The sequence below is a fragment of the Hemiscyllium ocellatum genome, chromosome 29 (assembly GCF_020745735.1).
Source record: "Hemiscyllium ocellatum isolate sHemOce1 chromosome 29, sHemOce1.pat.X.cur, whole genome shotgun sequence".
Lineage (NCBI taxonomy): Eukaryota > Metazoa > Chordata > Chondrichthyes > Orectolobiformes > Hemiscylliidae > Hemiscyllium > Hemiscyllium ocellatum.
In genome coordinates this window covers 3143072-3163663 of record NC_083429.1, presented here as the reverse complement: position 1 = coordinate 3163663, position 20592 = coordinate 3143072, and positions in this window count along the sequence as shown.

Below are 20592 nucleotides of genomic sequence, written 5' to 3'. Positions count from 1 at the left end.
ATTCCTGCGGTAGCAGGGGAAGGTGCCAAGAAGGGAGGGTGAGTTGTTGGGGATGTGGACCAGACGAGGTAGTCATGGAGGAAACTGTCTTTGCAGAAGGTGGAAAGGGATGGGGAGGGAAATTTATCCCTGGTGGTAGGGTCTGCTTGGAGTTAGCGGAAATGTCGGCAGATGGTTTGGTTTATGCGAAGGTGGATAGGGTGGAAAGTGAGCACCACGGGGATTCTGTCCTGATTACGATTGGAGGGGTGGGGTCTGAGGGCGTAGATCTGGGATGTGGATGAGATGCTTTGGAGGGCACCTTTAACCTCGGGGGAAGGCAAATTGCAGTCTCTAAAGAAGGAGGCCATCTGCTGTGACCACAGAACAGCACCCACTCTAATCCAGACTGTAACTATTCCTGCCCTTGGGAACTGGAAATAGCTGAGCAATTTTTCACATTGCCAGGGAGATGTCAGATTAGTGGAAATGGTCGACTGAGAGATTATCCCAATCAAAAAGCTACAGATTGTGCTTGAATATGATGCTGGTTCTGCTCCTGCTGCTGCTGCTGCTGCTGCTGCTGCTGCTGGTGTGATCTACAGCACCACATCAATGCCAGGAATTCTGTATTTAAGAAAGTTCAGAGATTTATATTATCAAAAGTATTTACAGAGGAGGTTTGACTTGGAAATGAATTGAGTGCAACGAAGAATTAGTGCTGAAAAATGAGTTTATAAGGCATAGACTCTTAGAGTCATAGAATTTGAAAACAGACCCTTCGGCCCAGCTCATCCATGCTCACCATGTTTCCTATACTGGATTAGGTCTATTTTTCTGCTTTTGGCACATACCCCTCCAAACTTATTCTATTCATATACGCATCAGATTGTCTTTCAGTTGTTGTAATTGCACTCACCAATATCACTTCCTCAGACAGATTGCTACATATAAACACCACTGTCTGTGTGAAACAGCTGCCCTTAGATCTATTTTAAATCTCTTCCCTCTCACCTTAAACTTATCCTCTCTGGTTTTGGACACCTCAACCCTGGGCAAAGGGCCGTGTCTATTTATCCTATTCTTGGCACACATGAATTGATAAAGGTCTCCCTTCAGCGTCCTACAAAAAGGAACAAAATCCCTGCCTCGCCATATATCTCAAAACCTCCTGACTCCGTCACATAATTTTAAATACTTTTGTCCCCTTTCCCCTTTCTTCCTGCAACAGGGCGACAAGAATTGTATTCAGTACTCCAAATGTGACCAGACCATTCTCTTGTACAGCCATAAAATGATGCTCCAATTTCTATAGTCAATGCTCTGACTGATGAAGGTAAGCGTGTCAATGCCGTTTTCACCGCCCTGTCTTCCTGCGACTCCACTTTCAAGGACATATGTACTTGCACCCTGCGTCTCTCTGTTCGAATACACTTCAGAGTCTCCTACCGCTAACTGTATATATCCTGCCCTAATTTGTCTAAGAAAATGCAACACCTCACATTTATCTGCATGAAGCTCTGCGCCAATCCTCAGCGCACTTTCACAGTTGATCAAGATCTCATTGTTCTCCAATATAACCTTCTTGACTGTCCACTGTTAACACCGATTTTGGAGGTTTTGTCTACGAACTTACTTTCTATGTTTCCTATAATCTCATCCAAACCATTTAAATAAACAATGAACAACAGCAGGCTGGTCCACTGGTCACAGTCCTCCAATTTGAACAACACATCTCTCCCAGAACCATCTACCAACTATTGTCAAGCCAATTTCGTATTAATTGGCTAGCTCTCCCTGATCCCCTGTGATGTAATCTTATTAACCAGCCTACCATGAGGAACCTTGTTGGGACTCACTAAGATCCAAGTAGACCACGTTTGCTACTTTACCTTCATCTATCTTCACAATCACCTCTTCAAAAACTGAAATCTAGTTTGTGAGACATGGATTCCTAGAAACAAAGGCGTGCTGAATATCCCGAATCAGTCCTTGCCTTTCTAAATGCATATAAATTCTGCCTCTCAGAATCTCCTACATACACTTACCACTCTTGGCATCAAACTCACTGGTCTGTAGTTCCCTGGGATTTGCTTGCAGCTTTGTTACACATAATGTAACTACATTTGCTGTCTTCCTGTCCTTCAACACCTCAACCGTGGTTGTCAATGATACACAAAAGAAAGTCAACAGAACTGCACATTTCGTAAGCCAGAAACTAAGACAGAATTGCACTGGCAAAGCTCCGCATGTCTGCCAGCATATGTGCAGAGAAATCAGAGTTGATTTGTCACAACACGGGGTAAACACCCCCGCCCCCCCACAAACTCCCCAAACACTGCGCTAATTTAAACTTGCAGCACAGAAACAATTTAACCCTTGCTGTAATCCGCAAACATTCAGAAGGCCAAGAACCATCCTAAAGGTCACTAATTAAAGTAAAAATTAACAGCGTTTTTAAAAAAAATTTCTACGAGAACATCTATTTGAAACTTCTTTCTCTGACCTATCTTTTACTCTCTCTTCTACAATACTTGTCCGATAAAAAAAATTAAGATGAACCAAATCATTCAAACTTCAGAACCATCCAGCCGTCGAATCTTCTCTTTGTATCCTCCGCTCTCTTCTTTTCTTCTCCTCAGTTTCTGTTTCACAGGTCATTGATAAATAAAGGTACATATGGGTGAGCTATTCTCTGGACAGTCTGCAGATGTTGGTGGCGTGGCAGCTCTCCAACAACTTTTCTTTTTTTTTACTTTATTCCCCAAATCAATGGGTCATTTCATTCTTTTTAATATTGTCAAAATGCAAAATTCAAACTCGAATGTAGTTTAATTTCTTGGGACATTATTTAAACTGATTGATGGAATTTGATTTTATTTTACTCTCATAGCAGCTGGTACTGCCAGCTGCTGGACCAAATGTTGCATTGTAAATTTTCCATCGTCCAAATTGTCTGCACAGTTTATTAAACAGGTCACAACATTGTTCATGAGTCATTCGAATGTGCTGGATGTGTTCTTCATTCCAAAGAGCATTACTTTGAATTGATACAGTACATTGGGCGTTACAATTCAGAAACTGTCTCTGATAAAGGCAACTGCCAGTAACCACATTATGTCCAATTTGGTGATGAGAGTGACTTGTCCAACTTTCTCGACACAGTCCTCTATTGTCAGTATTGGATATAAGTCTGATTTTGTAACAGTGTTGACCTTCTAACAATCCAAGCAAAATCATTGAGTCCCATCCGGTTTGGGAATGAAGATGATCGGCGAGCTCCACTCGCTCTGGCATAGTTCGATGAAGTCCTCATTGAGCATTGCCTCCACCTCCCGTCTGACTTTGAGAGGATTAAGCCGATAGGGATGTTGTTTTATCAGAAAAGTATTCCATACGTCTACTTCAGGTACAATGGCATTAGTTCTCCCCATATGGTTCTTACATATGTCTTCATATTGCAAAGCAAGCTTTTCAACTCTGTTCTATTCTCCCGAGACAAATAGTTTACTAACCTATCCTACTGATCAAGTACTTCTATATTTTTGACATATTTTGAGGCATATCACAATTCACAGCATTTGGTATTGATTCCTCGCTGCGTAGGGCAGTAACTAACACCTGTTTCTCCAATTATTTATTTCCTCTACTTTTCAGGATGGCACACGCATTTATAAGCCACAAAAAGGGTCTTCGAAGTGGGAATTGGCAACAGAGGTGCTACTTTCATTACTTCGTGTGGCCTACCTACTATTTGGCATGTATGACACGTATGCCAAAATTTAACCACATCTTTGTGCATTCCAGGTCAATACAAATGATTTTGTCCCTTAGCCTGATTCTTTCGTACACCTAGATGACCTCTCACAGGTTCTTGTGCTACCCATAGCATTTTTTGTGTCTATGCTACCGGCAGCACAATCTGGTGCATTTCAGCACATTTCCTCTCTGCACTACGTGTCTCCATTTTCATCTTAGCATTCTATATTTCTGATAATAACCCTCACGAATATTTCCGTCTCTCTTTCAGAGTAAATATCTGCGTATATACTTTTTTTATCATCTTGCCTGTCTTTTTCAAATTTAGTCTTTCATAACTAAACACCTCTGTCTGTTCAGGTTTTCCCTACAACATTGCGTCAAAACAGGGTATCAGCTAACTGAATCTTCACTCCTTCATTTTTGTCTTTAGTTTGTGCTTCATGCTGTGACTTATGATAGTGGGATCTGCTTACTGGGCAGTCTGAGAAAATACTTGGATATTTCTGTTTTATCTCCTCAGTTTTTTGGTCTTCCTTGGGCTTCTCCACAACAAGGGTGTCGCTCCCAACGTGGACCCTGCTAAACCATTGCCGAGAACAAACTGGATTTCTAGAATTGGCACTCTGTCAGTCACTCCCACGGTTACTTCCACAGACTTGAGTAGGAACTCGAACCTGATCTTATGAAGAGAAAAGCTAAATTTCTGTCCATCTATCCCACTAATTACGACACTCTTGGGTAACATCTCAGAAAGACTGCAAATTTCTTTTTTTTTAACTTTAGAAACTGGTTATATCCTGGATCTCTCAAAATTATAACTTCTTCTCCTTCTCCCCCTGTTGTTTTTGAGTAAATCTTACTCACAGAGGCGAATTCTTTATCGAGATCAGATATGAACTCCATTCTCATCCTCTGCATATGCTGTGCACTGTCGTGCAGCTCCTTGGCTGTGTTTGGGGTTTCCTTTCATACGTTTATTATTGCCACTGGCTTAGTCTCTTTTACAACATCTTCTCCATAGTGCATTTCTTAACAACCTGCACTGTGACCTTAAGTATCCCAGCTTATGGCAGTGATACACCTTTTCCCAGTGCCTTTCTAAAACCACTGGCACTATAATTTTCTGTGTCCCACTCTATTACAGTGAAAGCACCTGAGGCCTTACACCTCCTTTACATCCTCTTGGGCATCGTCTTTAACCTGTGGTAAACTCTTATTCTCTACTGTTTCTTTCATAGTGTAGCATCTCCACTTCACCCAAATTTGATCCTTGACAGGACGAAATTCTGGCTGGAAGCTTGTCGTATACAGCAACATGTATTCATCTGCTAATTCTCCTGCCCTTAATTTCTGAACATTCTGGTCCTACACGTGAATTATTATCATCTCTTCAAACGAGTTTTTCAACTCCTTCAGCAGAATAATCTCCATTAGAGCCTCACAGGTCATATCTATCCTTAAAGTAAACATCCATCTGTCAAAATGCCTATGTTTAATTATTTCAAACTCAACAGAAATCTGACCTGATTACTTCTTTATGTTTCTGTACTGCTGACTAAATGATTCTGGTACCAATTCCTGATCACTTAAAATAGCTTGTTTCACGTCTTCAGAATCTCTTGACCCCTCATCTGACAGCGGAGAAAATATCTCACTCGCTCTGCCGACCAGATTAATGCGAACTAGCATTACCCATAAATCATTGGACAACTCCAAATGCCTAGCTAATTTTTCAAATGAGATTAAGAAGGCTTCAACATCTTTCTCGTTAAAATGTTGCAGAGTTTTGACGTAGTTTTTATATTATACTACCTTCCCTTTTAATCTTGATCATTTTAATGTGGCTTTGCTGATGAAATCGCAACTTCTCAAGTTGAAATTCTCTCTCTTTTCGGACAGCTAAGAAATTTCTCCTCTCTTTTTTTCCTCGCTCTCTCTTCTGTCTTGCTTTCTGTTTCTTGTCTCTCTCTTTTTATTTCTTCCTTTGTTTATCTTTAAACTGCATTTTCCTCAATTGTAACTTAAGTTTTTTTCTCACTGTACTGCACATGTCTGTGTTTCTGACACACCATAGTGTTTGAGAAATGCAAGATAATTTCAGCTGTACTTTTGTCCTTAGTGAAATCCAAATCTAAATTGTTTGCCTTTATCTTTCTTTCTAAAAATTCGTGGCAAATTTGAGAATCGTCTTCAAAGCCCTCGTAACTTTTTTAGCAGCCATTTGTCTCACTTTTAATTTAAGCTACCACAAGTCATCGACATTAACAAGTTGTCTCACTGACTTTCTATTTTAAGATTTCAGTCACGAACGTGAAAATATTTAAATATACTGTGTTTTTTTCATACATCAAATCTTCCCAAATCTCAGATTGGATCTGTCTCAACCTGTTAAAATCGTGGACGAAAGCCCCCAAACTATTACGACACAGAGTTAAACCACTCTCCTAATTTAAACCAGCCCACTCAGAAAAAATGTTCACCTCATGCCATAATCTGTTAAATTTCAAGAGGCAAAGATCCATTTGCAGAGGTCACTATTTAAAGTAAAATTAACAATTTTATTATTTAATTTCAATAGAGAATAACAAAACAAGCAACAATTTGGAACTCCCTTCGGGTAAACGTTTCTTTTACCTCCCACTCTACAATACTGGTCAGATAAAACCAAAAAAATAAGTTTTGCAAAAAATATAATCACATTTCAAAACCAGTCAGCTTTTTCGATTCTCCTTTGCAGACTTTCCTCTGTCGAGTTTTCTCTCGTATGGCTTTGATGTTCTGCTGTGCAAAACTCTTATAGACAGGTACCTTTCAGGAAGCTCTTCAGCTCGCAATCTGTCTTTGTTGATGCCCTTGGAAGATCTTGCTCTAACTGTTCAAAATGTCCGGTTTTATACCTCTAAACATCGGATCACTTCATTGATTTTGATGTCATCAAGTATTTGAAACAAATTTGATTTTAGTGCATTAGGCCAAAATTTAAACTGACTGGCCGAATTTAAATTGGTTTTTGTTTTGTGGCAACTCAGCTATTAGTGTCACAGTCAAATGTTGCATTTTAAATTCTTTAAGAACACTTTGTGCCAGATTTCAGTCTCTCTTAAATGTACCATATATCTCTACACCTTCGCAACAATATATTTTATCATCCCTGCATAGCTTTTCATAAATTTAATCAACTTAATAATTTCACATAATAGTCTTTCCTGTTCCAAAAAGAGCCATTTTCTCTCATCCTTCTTTTACTTAAATCCTTCTCTCCAGTTATCGTTCCAATTACTTACAATGTTACTGGTATTCTTCGACAAAGTATGATATTGTGTGGGCATGTGTGTGTTTGTGTCTGTCTGTGTATATGTATGTGTGTGTGTGTGTGTTTTGTGAATAATTCTCTGTCATTGGAATGAGATGAAAGAATGTTATGCTACCACATTCCCATATGAAGGTGTAAATGTGCAACGTTTCCAAGCTTTCTGATATCAAAAATATGTAAAAAAAACCTCCTTTATTCATGGATTGGGAAAGTGAACAAATGACGTTCATGTACCGAACAGCAGTAATGTAATGAACCTTTTCTGGGTTCATTGGACGACCAAATATTTAGTTTTCTTTTGATAGTTTAACTTCAGGTTTTTTTTGCAATTCTGTGCTGTATACGTTTTTTTCTGAATATACAATCATCATTGGTGACACAATCAGAAGCTGCCGGAAATGCTCAGTAGTTCTGTCAACATCTTTAGTAAAAAAGCAAACTGAACATAGTGTAACCGATTGGGTCTGGATTGTATATGTTTTGCCAATACTGTTCAGCGATATGCCAATTAGGAGCATTAGTCAGGGGTAAATGCAGAGTAACAGAGCAGGGGAATAGGTCAGAATGGGTTACTCTTCAAGATGTCACCGTGGACATTCTGTGTGGAATGGACTGCTTCGCCACCGTAGGGATTCGATGATTATATGATTTCTTCATAAAAAGGGTGGTCGGTACCTGGATCAAGAATATCTTCGAGCACGCTCAGGTCATACAAAAGTGGGAAGGTGAACAGACAGCGTTCGTGGTTCACATTGATACCAATGATATAGGTAAGAAGAGTGAAAGGTTGAAAGGTCCTGCAAAGGAAGTCCAGGGAGTTAGGAGTGAGTTTAAAAACAGGATCTCCGGGGTTGTAATCTTGGGATTACTCCCAGGGCACCTGAAAGTGAGATAAGGGAGAGGAAAATAGTCGAGTTGAATATGTTGCAAAAAGCTCAATTCGGAGGAGGGTTTCTGGTTTTTGGATGATTCAGATCGCGTCCAGGTCAGGTGGAAATGTACAAAAAGGAAAGTGTGCACTATAACTGGAGGGGCCTCAACGATCCTGGAAGAGAAGTGTGATCGTGCAGATTTAAGTTAATGATACACGAGGTTGGGAACCCAAAGCAGCAGGTCAGAAACTGAGCAGAAAATAAAGGTTTGTCAAATTAGCATGCAGACCCATTTTAATGACCATGCTGAGAGAAGGACTCTGTCAAATTTTAAAAACGTGATTTGAAAGTTGGAGTATATGATAAGCTCACTATTATCGGGGATCAATAAATAAGGATGGAGAGCCTGTGAACACAAGTATTAAAAGAGAAAGATAAACCAGTAGAACTTATGCAAAAAACGTTTTTAACGAAATGTGTACAGTATTTGGAATAAAATGAATGAGCTGATAGCGCAAACAGTGAAAGAAATATGGCATTGTGGGCATGACTGAAATGTGGCTCCATGAACGTCAGGACTGGGGTGTTAAATGTCCAAGTCTACTCAGTATTCAGACAAGAAGGAACAGCAGGTGAGTGCCTGTATTTGCAAAGAATTATGCCAAGGCTGTATTAAGAAATGATATTGGAAAGTGGGACAAAACTGATGAATCAGTCTGGTTTGAAATAAAACACATGAAAAGAAACCCATTGGCATGAGCATTGCCAGCCCACAAACCACTCCCCCACCTCACAAATTACTTTCAGTGTAGGGAATATCATGAACCAGGGAATAACGATTGTTTGAGACAAGGGCACAAGAGTGATTATGGGAATTTGAGCATGCATATTGACTGGATTAATCAATTTGGCAAAGAGAGCCTCAAAGCATGATTCGTCGAATATAGGAGAGATCATTTCTTTGATTATCATGTATTGGAACAAACCTGAGCACTGGCTTTGATATTACGTAATGAGGAAGGAGTGATAAATCATATTGTAGTACAGTATCATCATAAAGAGAGTGACCACAACATGCTGGAGTTTCACATTCAGACTGTGACAGAAAAGGCAGTCAAATAGGATTGATTTAGTGTTGGAAAATGATAATTCTACTGGCCTGAGGAAGGGCTTGGCCTGATTGAACATGACAAATAGATTAAAACGCAGGAAATTTGAAGAACAGTGGCAACTACTTAGGGAGAAAGTCAAAGCCTCTCAAATAAAGTGCAACCCTGAGTGGAAGAGGAATTCAAGTCCATATTGATATGGAAACACTTTATTAAAACATACGCCCAGTTTACTTCATATTGTAAAAACAGATTCAAAAAATAATCTTGAAGCAGCATGGATCTCACAGCAGCTCCTGGGATTGCAGGCAGTTAAATATTTAATGTTGTCTTTTTTGCAGTTGATACTATAGTTTATTAGTTTAACATTATTTCTTCTATTTTGTTTTATTTACATTCAAAACCAATCAGAAAAGCAAAACAAACTCAATTTTCATTCAAACGAATATTTTTAAAAATAACTTTTTAAGGGTGGTTTACAAAAAAAAGGAAAACGTCTATTTATGGTTTTAAATTGTTTCTTTTATTACACTATGAACTTTTTTTTTGTTTTGCAAAAATAATCAATTTCTTTATTCTAAATAAGGAGGTACCTTCCTTCCGAATAGTCCTACACATTTTCAGCTCCAGAATAGACTATTTTCTTCTCAGAGTTTATTGAACAGGCATATTTTAATTCATTTAATTAGCTAAATGGTTGATTTTGTTTACATTGTATAGGTCTGATGCGCTTATGTAGAGATTTTTGAATTTTAATATTGTTGTCTGTAGGTAATGAAAGTTAACATAAGGTGTCATAACAATGTCCTGCTTTCGGCATAATACTATTAAGGTCACATGTAAGTGACAGAGAGGATGGCTTGAGGATTTAGAAAAAAATGTTATCCAGCAAATCATTCATATAGATGTGTGGCTGTCAGGAAAGTTAAGAAAGTATTTGAAAATTCTCCGGTGGCTATTCCTCTATCGTATGATTTTCAGCTTTCAGAACAACAGAAGGGGATTGTCTTTCTGAGAAAAATGGAAGAGCAATCACTTATTGGACACTTGGAATTATTCTTATATTTAGCAGCGTTTGAGAAGATTTTGTAGAATGTTGCTTCAGCGTATTTTTCTATCAGGGACATCAACAGGAGATTCTGCAGCAGTGACCGTTAATGTAGGATGGTGCGTTGTTTTCCCTGTGCGAGGATGAAGAACGTCTCGAAACATTTCAAGCACGTTGCTAAAGGTGTGATTGAGTAGCCAAATATTATTATAGATACTGGGAAGAATGACTTTTTTTAGGGAAAGATTAAATCAGTACAGAGTGAACTTAAGATGTGAGGTAGAGTATTTTAAAACAAAAACCTTTAAAGCAACACTTTCTGATTTACTCCCTATATCAAACTCAGCTGGGAAGGAACAAAGGGATAAAGGAGAAAAATCAACGGCTGAAGAGTTCCTGTGTTGTTGAGGGATTTAGATTTGTGGGAAATTGGAATCAATTTTAGAATAGAAGTGACCTGTTCCAAATGGATTGGTCTAAACTAAACTGTGAAGCAGCGAACATCTTAGCAGGTGCATTTGCTCATTCTATGTAGTGAGACATTATATTGATAGAGACGGCAAGGGGGCTATTCCACGTCGCTGTACAAATAGTAGGATGGTTATAGAATTTTATGAATATGAGGAGAGCACGTCAATTAGAAAAGAGAAACGAGAGAGTTAAGAGTATATTGCAATCCTGAAGCACGAAATTGCATTTATTTCAATGTCAGGAAGTGTTGGGTGGTGAAGAAATTGTCAAATATTTTCACGAAAACATACTTCATAAATATGCAGATGATTCTAACAGAGAAGGTGCAAAACCATGCATTCTTTTGTGCAAGAGGCAGGGCAAGTGACTGAAGTAAACGAGGAACTATTTTGGGTATTGCAATCATAACTCTATTAGTTTCATAATGGTTATGGAAAAGAATAAGGCTTTCATTATTTTTTATTTCATTGGAGTACCATAACTCTTAATGACATGGGACAAGGACTTATCAAGTTTGATTGGAGTAGACTGTTCGCAGTTACAGTGATGTCTGACAAGTGGGAGGCGTTCAACAGTCCGAGGACTGGAGTTGTGAGGCATTATGTTCCAGTTAAAGTGAAGGGTAATGGTGGTAAGATTAAGGAGCAATGGTTAAGTACAGTTACTGAAGTTTTATTCAAGGATCAAAGAAAACCTTCCTTTAGATATGGACAACTTTATTCAATTTAATCTCTTAGTCAATATAAACAGTGGATGGCATTATTTCGAGAGAAATCAGGAAAGCAAGAAGGAGATATGAGATAGCACTGGCAGATAAGGTTAAGTATAAACCAAAAACATTGAACAACTACATTAACAACAAAAGGGTAAGGCCTCTCTAAGATCATAAAGGATATCGATGTTTTGAACGCATGAGATGAGGATTAAAATCATCCCATTCCTCATACATCAGACAGCAGCAAACACATACTATTGCCTAACCCTCACATTCACCCAGATTGAACTCTATCTGCTATCTGTCAGTCTCACACAAATAATTTATATAAATGACAATGAAAACCCAGAACCAACCTCTGAGGAACACTGCTTGGCACAAGCATCCAGTCCAAAAAGAAACTGCCTACCATTACTCTCTATCTCCTGCCATTGCAACAATTGACATTGCTGGATAGAAACCCAACAGTTCAGGTAGTATCGGACAGAGAAAAATGGAACTAACTCTTTTTGAGTCGAGCATAACTTGTTCAGAATAGGTTCATCTAAGACTTGATACCATAGCCATGTGTCTCTGCCAAGATCCTGCGTCATCTGTTGCATTTGTCCACCAATTTGCATTTGTGTTTCAGATTTCCACTATCTCTAATATTTTGCTATTTCTTGATTGGACTGGATGTTGACCTCGGTTATGTTTGGACAATATGCTCCATTCTTGTTCCCATCACTTGTGCCAGTGAGACTTGTATTACACTGGAGTATGTTTGTTCTTTAAGTGCTGAAAATAAATTCGCAGATCTCCTCAAAGTTTTTTTTTCTGTAAAGGGCCTTTTAGAGACAGCTAAACTTGATGGACAAATAGGAATATTTTATTAACGATGACATTGGCTGCGCGTTTTATGTCTAAACTTGTCTCCTCAGTCTCTGAGCATTTTCAATACATTTCTCTGAATTGTTTCAGCAAAGATGGTGCCATGCAGCCCATCATCTTTGTACCAGCTCGGTATGAGCTGTATCCTCATTGTTACTCTGCTGTAACTCACAGTAACCCAACACATTTTGGTATCTGTGTCTGTTTTTGTTTCTGAATATCCCATCCAGATATAAACAATCTTAACAACCTGTATAAGCTGTGATTAAACAGTCTGTATATAGGATATAATTCTGCACATCGCATTTAAAATTGTACTCTTCAATGCATGTTGTTGTTCAGCATTCCGTGTAACAAAGGTCATCTGTTATCTTGCTCTGTGTTGCATTTCATTCCATTTCTCAGAAACAGTGATGGCTGAATACTCGTGACTGGGAGGTATTAATGTACTCCCCTTAGGTCTCCTTAGTAACTGGCCGCAACCGTTTCTGTCTCATGGCAATTATCATATTCATTCTGTCACTGACTCATTAATTCATGACTGTTAAATATCAAGGTTATTGTATGTTGTTATGAACCATGCCCGTCCCCTCAAAACATTCTTAACCACGTTTCCCAGACCATAATGTTACCATTTGCTGAATAGTGGATATTCCCAGAGTGAGTGAGCTGGTCCGACTGCCGACTTTTAAACAAACGGAATATATTTACAAAAATAAGGAATGAAACAGAACAATTTGAAAATACAATACATGAATGATTCATCCTATCCATAACTGACAGGCAATCTCCAATTAATAATGTTGATTCAAATTATTTACAACAATCCCAATAAACAAACCTCCGAGCACAAAGAGTAAAAGTTATACCAAAAAGCTTACAGGTTAGAAAGTCAGCAGACTAAAGGAGGGGGAGTGCGTCCAGTTTCAACAGTGAACCTGACTCAACTAACCCTCGAACTGAACTGAACTGTGCAGCTGGACAGCTGCCCACATCTCCTTGATTACACTAGTTTTCATTAAGTCTTGAAAGCCTTCTTCCCGAAGCATCCTCTGTTAGGTAAAAAAGAGGGACACCAAAGAAGCATTTAAAATTGAGACATATTGGAACATTGGTTTGTTTAGAACCTATCTGGAAAAAAATCAAGGACAACATAATGTGGAAAAGAGACCACCTGTGTGACAACTCCCCCAACATAAAACTGAATCTTCAATATCCAAAGATGGCTTCAGTTTTCAAAACCTCCAAATGTAATAGTTCATACTCTACAATGCGCATGTACATTATTTTGCTATATACATGCAAACATGCACAACTACATCCAGATTCAGTGTGTGGTAATTCCATCACTGAGTGCCTCCATTTGTCACTCAAGTCTCAACAATGCATTGGCAATCATGTTTTCAAGATCTGCCACGTGCACAATTTTCAAATTGAATGCCTGCAACAAGAGGCTCCTGCTAAACAGTCTCGCATTTTTGCCCTAACATTTCTCAACATGTCTTCATTGAGTTATGATCAGTGTGAATGGTTGTCTCCATTACGTTGCTGGTAATATAAACACAGAAATCTTGTCCTACCAACACAAATCTCAAAATCTCTTTCTACGAATGAACATTCAATTTCTTGGAGAAATACCCTGTCTTCCCGTCATCTTCCTGCAGGAGTCCAGCACCGAGATCCACATCATTCGCATTTAAATCCATCTTGACTTTTTTTGCATAATCAGTTGTGTGTCATCGTGGGTGGTGGTTAACACATATTTCAAATGCTGTCAAATGCCTTCTGACAGTCCTCTGTCCACTGACACTTCTTGCCTTCTTTTAACAATTCAGTGTGTGGAGCAGTCACACTGCGAAAATGAGGCACAAACATTCGATAAAATCCACTTAGTCCCAGGAAATGATCCTTTTGACAACATTATGGAAAATTCCCCAATTACCTTCACTTTTAAATCTCATTGTACCATTTATTTATGGCCAATAGCATGGTCAAGAAAGGTGACTTTTGCTTTGTCGAATTCACTTCTCGCTAAGTGTACCACCAAGCCTGCCTTTTGAAGTCGATCGAACAAGTCTGATAGATGTGTTCCTTCCATGATCCTTCCATGAGTCACTAAAAATCACAAGGTCATCAATGTACACCACAGGTTGGATAATCCGGCAACTTGTTCGTTAGTCCCTGAAATGTGGCTGCACATTTTTCATACCAAATGTAAGTTGCTGGTCCCACATTTTCAACACAGTCTTCCAACCATGGAACTGGGTATACATCAATGTTTTTAACTGTATTGACGTTGCGATAGTCCACACATAATCGTTGGGTACCATTTGGCTTTGGCACCATGACTATGGGTGAGTTCCAGTCACTGTAACGCACGTTGATTACATCAGCTTAGGGAATGCATTCAATCTCATTCTGAACCTCTACCAACTTTAGAGGATTCTGCCTGTAAGGATGTTGTTTAATCGTAACGACGTCTCCTATAGCTATATTATGCGCAATTAGTTGAGTGTGTTCAATAAATATCTGCATATCTCCACATGTGATATTAATAACTCTTTCTGATCATTTCAATTTTTCTCATGAAGATAAAAAAACTGTCCCAATTTTAGACAAGTACCTCATTGTCCACTTTAATTTGAGGAATGTCGGATTCAGAATCCTCTGAACTTGGATCCTCCTTCAGTGCCGTAATCATTAACACCTTGTCCTCTGGCTTTCCTTCCCTGTCATTGTACATTTTGAGCATATTCACATGACATACACTGTGCGATTTATTTCCTTCTGGAGTCCTTATCAAGTACTTATCCTCACTCTAAAGCCGTTGTATTTGATAAGGTCCACAAACATTGCTTTAAAAGGTTAACCTATAAATGGAAGTAACAGTAATACCTTATCTCCGATCGCAAAATTGCATTTTCTTTCATTTCGTCTCCAATTCTTGTTTTATTGCATGCGGCAATACTTTTAAATGCTGGCTAGCCAACTCCACAGCACTATTAATCATTCCCTAAAATTTGAGACCTAGTCCAATTGTATGGCATTTGAATTCGCATTTACTACTTTTTCCTTAATCAATATTAATGGTCCTTTCAGTTAATGCCCCAAAAATAATTCAAATGGATTGAATTTGCGCTGTTAATTTGGTGCATCCCTGATCACAAAAAGCGCAAATTGAATTCCCTTAACCTTATCATCTGGATAATCCTGATCATAAGCCCTCGACATTGTCTTTAATGTTCTAGCTCTCCCTGCAATTTTGGATGACATGCAGTCGATTTGAATTGCTTTATTCCGAAGACATCATAGTGAATATATTAGATGTGAAGTTTGAACCTTGATCTTACTCTATCTCTATTGGTAGTCCGTGTCTATTGCATTTTTTTTTTAAAAAAAGAGCAATTCCTTTGCAATTCTTTTCGTTGTGATACTGCATCTTGGGATGGCCTCTGGAAATCTAGTCGATGCGTCCAGTATTGTTAACAAATACTGATGACCACCTTTTTGGTTGAGGTCGGGGACCTAGCCAATCAAGTAAGACTCTTGTAAAAGGTTCTTCAAATGCAGGAATAGTTAAGAAAGACGAAGGTTTTATCATCACTTTTGTTTTTTTCCCAATTATTGACATGTATGACACTTCTTGCAAACTTAAACTACATCATGTTGCAGTCCATGCTAGTAAAAATGTCTCTGTGTTTCAGCCTGTGTTTTTCTCACTCCTAAATGACTTCTGACAGTAGCTCATGCACCATTCACATCACCTCTTTTCGGTATTCCATTGGAAATATGATGTGATGAGCTTCTGCCCATTTATCATCTCCTTGAGTATGTCATAGTCTCCATTTCCTCATTTGGACATCATTTTTAGGGTAATAACACTCAGGGATATATTCAAAATTCCTTACGTATATGCTTTTTGATAAAACTGCTTGATCCTTTTTTCTTTCTGCTTAAACTCAATTAGTTTAAATGAGCTAAAATATTTGCATGATGCCCTGTTTGGTCAATAGTTTTTCAGAACTATCTGATGGAACAAAGTCTCTTTTAGTGGCCCTCCCGCTTCCTTATCTTTACATCGTTGATACTTCCGGTTTTAAGTGGTGACATTGCGGCTTCCTTGCCCACACTCAGGAAACTGTGGGCGGCACGGTGGCACAGTGGTAGTGGGCGGCACGGTGGCACAGTGGCGGTGGGCGGCACGGTGGCACAGTGGTCAGCACTGCTGCCTCACAGCGCCTGAGACCCGAGTTCAATTCCCGACTCAGGCGACTGACTGTGTGGAGTTTGCACGTTCTCCCCGTGTCTGCGTGGGTTTCCTCCGGGTGCTCCGGTTTCCTCCCACAGTCCAAAGATGTGCGGGTCAGGTGAATTGGCCATGCTAAATTGCCCGTAGTGTTAGGTAAGGGGTAAATGTAAGGGTATGGGTGGGTTTCGCTTCGGCGGGTCGGTGTGGACTTGTTGGGCCGAAGGGCCTGTTTCCACACTGTAAGTCTAATCTAATCTAATCTAAAAAAAAGAGTCCTGCCTTGCATCAGTTGCCTGCGTCTCCACTGGCTTTTCAACCAGAGTTGGCAGAACTCGGACTGGTGATTCAGCTATATTTTTTTGCAAGGATAGATTGTACTCCTGGAGCTCAGAATTTGTCCAATACTCGTACCACAATTTCTCCACGCCTTTCTGGACACTCTATCCTCACTTTACATCATTATTATGCGCTTTTTAGTCTCAAGGTGAATTCACTTTAGCAGTCCCTTTTGTCGAAGTAGTCCTTCTGGAGTATATATCTCCTGATCCTTTAGCATCACGGACTAAGAGGATCCTGTGTCCCTTAATATTGAATCCTCTTTACATGCCCTATGTCAATAAACTTTCCCTTTGCAGGTATATTTTCTAAGCAGATCTGCCACTTCCTCGTTAACAAACCACTGATCAGCTTAGACATTCTGAAGTAGCTTTCTAGCTTTTACTGTGTTTTCTGTTATCACTCCAGCAAAACTTCCAAACTTATCCTGTTTTCCTGCACCTGTATTTTTTTCCCTGAACCCACCAACACAGTGCTTTCATGTGACATAATTTATTGCAATGAAAGCACTGGAGCTTTTAAACATCATTGTTTCCTTCAAGTGTTTCCATTTTAGCCTGTGCTAAGTTATCCTGATGATCTTCATTGAGATCTACCTTTCCCTCCCACGTAAGGATTTCTCTTTGCCCCAGTTTCTATCCCTCAAGGACTGAAATTGATTCTAGAAACCAAACTATATTTTATTTCATAATCATCAGCCACTTCAAGCTGCCAGCTTTGCCGTTTTAATTCTTCGTTCTTCCAAATGTTTTTGTACTATATCAGGCAGTGAATCTTTGAATTCCTCCAAAGTAACTGTATCTCTCAGAGCATCTTAGATTTACTCTATTTTTAAAGCTCTCTCCAGCTATCAAAATTACTTTCTTTGATCCTTTCAAACTCCATATAGGGTTTGACCAGGATTCCTCCTTATATTCCAGAAACGTTGTCTTTCGGATTCTGGCACAAGCTCATATGCACTTTCTTTACCTCCTCATACACCCCAGATCCCGCATCTGATAGTGTGGTGTTGAGAATACTTGCCAAACTCAACCACAAAGTTTTGATTGGATCAACAAAAACAACATGGTCTCTGGCCATTGCAATTGTTTAGCCACTTTTTCAAATGAAATGGAAAAGGTTTCCAAATCCTACTCACCAAACTTAGGCAAGGTGTGAAGATAATTTAAAAAGTTTCTCACCAGGTTTTTGACTACCAGGGATTTGCTCATCCTCACTCTGTTCCTCACTAAGCTTACCTTCAGTCTTCATCTCCATCCTTTTAAGTTTACTTTCCATTCTAAGTGTTTATTTCTGAAGCACAAACCCTCTCTATTTTTCTTTCTCTCCTGCTGAGGACATGCATTGTTTTTTCTTTCCTCTGCTAAACCTATTCATTCTCTGTCTCTACTGATTTTAGCCGTAACTCAAACTGCTTCATTTCCTCTTTTAACTCAAGCTGCGTCATTTGCAATTGAAGTTTGCTCATCTCTATAGGTCTTGATTGAGTTTGCAGCAAATTGGAATGCTGAGCTACAGCTGCAATCATCTCATTTTTTCCACACGTTAGGAGGTAGCTTCACCACAAGCTTGTCCGCTAATTCCCGGAGCTTGGACTAAAGTGCATTCTGTAAAAAAGGTCACTTCATTCACCTCCAAAACATCCTTGGTTGCTGCAAAAGTCACTGATATCTGCAGTTCTGCGTCCCCACCAAATCAACACACGAATTAGGAGACACTAATACTTGCGACTCTCTGCCTAAATCCCGCAAATGGCCCCCATTCTGTTATGGAACAGGTCCGGCCCCACAGAACATTTTAAGAAGCTAGTCCAGACCGCAACTTTATTATTTCTTAAAAGGTAGAGTAGAGTGGATCTTCCCATAGTGAATTAGCTGATTGATCAGACTGCCGAGTTTTAAGCAAATAGCACTTATTTACCAAATTACCAAATGAAACACAAGAAACTAAAAATATAATACCTTAATAACTAATCCTACATAAACTCGACAGACTATCAGACTTAAGGATCCCGTTCCAAAATACCTGCAACAATCCCAATAAGCAAACCCCTTAGCACCAAGAGTAACATTGATACAAAAGCTTACAGGTTATAAAGTCAGAAGGACAGAAGGAGGAGGAGAGGGTTCTGTTCCAAAATTGACCCTGACTTCACTAACCCCAGACCTGATCAGACATGTCCAGTTACAGAGTTGGCCACGTCCTCTTGATTATACAAGTTTCTTATTAAAGACAAGAACGCCTTCTGGCTGAGGCATTACCTGTTAGATATAAACAAAACGATTCCAATGAAACTTTCAAAGTTCAGACATATTGGAATCTTGGTTCATTTAGACTCTCTGTAAAAACTTATGGATCACATAACCTTGTCAATGACCGGTTTTGTCACAACATGCCACATATGGCTTGAGGCTGGATTCAGTAAATGCAAGTCTGACTGCTTTGAAGACAATAATATGTATTCAACTGTTTGTGAGCTTACAAACTGCGTTGAAGGGTTCAACATTGCTTTATTAGAGCAACGAGAGGAATATCTAGACAGCTTCACACTTCCTGTGTATGGTGAGGGAAAGTCAGCCCACTGAGGCTCAATTAGCTGGCGTCTGGTCTAGTTGAGGAGAGATCAGCACTTTAAATACATCTAGATCGCGTATTTTGTGGGTGGCTGTGTTGGAGGGGGTGCGGGAAGCGGTGTGTTCAGGTGTTTACAGCGTTGCAAACATCTACACAGCAGAATCATCTCGCCTTGATAAGGAAACATCCATCATTCTCCCTCACAACTAACTTCACAAGAGCAATTGGTGATGGGAAATGTGATCAATAATCAGTGATGTCAACACTCAATCAAGTTCAGTTGTTATTTATGATCTGAAGGCACCATACTGAAAGGGGTAAACTGGATCTGTTTGTTCTGTGACTGTGATTGACGTCAGTCTCCATGGATCCTAATGATGTCGCTGGATGGTTTCCCTCTTCTATTAGTAAGGGGCTTCTTGCAATGATATATCCCATTGCAGCAGCAGATGCATCACCTGCAACACTAACAGGAAACAGCAGTTGCAGAGACAGGGAGAGGAGAGGTCAGAATCTGTGAGTAGACTGGAATGTTCTAATAATGGATCAAAATCTGAAAACAGTAGACTGGAATGTTCCAACAATGGTTCAGAATCTGAGAACAGTAGACTGGAATGTTGCACCATTGGTTCAGAATCTGAGGACCCAAGGATGGAATGCTGCAACAATGGACAGGAGTTTATCCTTGGGTCTTTCCTATGTTTCCTGGTATTGGAACATATTAGCATTTCGGATATACGGTGTACTCCTGATTATTCAGGCTGGTTACTATCCCATGCTTGCTATTGTTGGTGTTTATGGTAAGTCTCCCCATCTCTATCTATTTACTAATCACATAAGCCATGGTGAAATTCAGTGCTATTCTGTTACCTATATTTGGCAAATTTGGAAACTACTGTATTCAGTTTCAAACTCAAATCCATTCATTACCAAAAGTTTCAAAACAGCCCACTCCCCAGCTCCCACACTTATCTAAAAACAAGACTGTTTACAATACGGAACTACCTATTTGCTTTGAATTGATTTATGTCTTCACATTCTCTCCATCACCAAACAGACCCACTACCAGCTCCATGGTATCCCCATTCCACAGCTTTACATTTGTGCAGTTGCTAATTACGCCATTATATATGCCTTGGAAAAGTTCAGACTTCATGGTTCCAGCTGTCTTCTAATCACTCTTTCCATTACAATGTTTCCATCATGACCGTGTTCTTGTCTCTAAAGTAAATGCATGTCAGGGACACTATGACAGAATAGTAATGTCGCTGGCCACGTCATTTAGCGGTCCATG